Source organism: Pteropus vampyrus, unplaced genomic scaffold (genome assembly GCF_000151845.1).
Source record: "Pteropus vampyrus isolate Shadow unplaced genomic scaffold, Pvam_2.0 Scaffold735, whole genome shotgun sequence".
Classification (NCBI taxonomy): domain Eukaryota; kingdom Metazoa; phylum Chordata; class Mammalia; order Chiroptera; family Pteropodidae; genus Pteropus; species Pteropus vampyrus.
In genome coordinates, this window is record NW_011889516.1 from 10,042 (window position 1) to 10,945 (window position 904).

Sequence of the window (904 nt, forward strand, 5' to 3'; positions counted from 1 at the left end):
AGTAGAAGTAGACTGTCCATCAAACAGCATGGTCTGTGTTTGCAGGGATTTTCCAATGTCACCTTCAACCCGAGGGAACTAAAGGACACTGGAGTCCCCAAACCCTCAAGAGCTTCCAAACTCAGGGGAGTGCTGCCTGTGTCAGTGTGTCCATCTGCCCCAGGGAAGGGGCTCCTGGTGGATTCACAAAGCTCTTGCTTGGGGACTCCCTGCAGCATAGTGTGGGGTGACTGAGGCCTATTCACTCTTTCCAGAGGTGATGCATATGGTGTTCCTGAGGGAGCATCTCGAAGTCAGGGAACAGACATTGAATCCTGGACTGCAGGCACTGCAAGGTCAATGCCCCTGAGCCCACACGGGGCCCTCTCCTGCAGGGTGATGACTCGGCTGCAGGGGGCGCTCAGGACCCACTAAGCAGCAGCTTCAGCTCCAGTAGCAGGTGCAGGGGGAGTGGGTAAGGCCTTACTCAGCGGGTCTGGGGCTTCCTCCTTTCATAACATTTAATTAACAGTCAGACAGGGATGCTGAAGAAACAACAATGTCCTACTCTGTCAGGACCCTTTGCCAAACTCTTGAAAGCAATAGGAACCACACACAAGGAGCAGATCTAGGCCACCTAGTCCTCTGAGTAGTGAGGAGCTGGTGGCAAGGATCGTTGACTAAATCACTAGGTGTTGCATTTAGGAGACACTCTGACCCTGGAATGAGAAATTCTCACTAAGAGCCTGGAACCAGTTCCGGTGTCTCCGTGTCACACAAAGGAGGTGGACAGTGAGGAGAAGTCTTGTGAGACTTGCTCCTCAGTGGCCAGAACTGTGTACTGAGATCAGGGCCCTGGCAGATAATAAATGTCTCCAACAAGAATTGGGACTGGACCCACAAATGCCCATTGTGCATGGTCCTT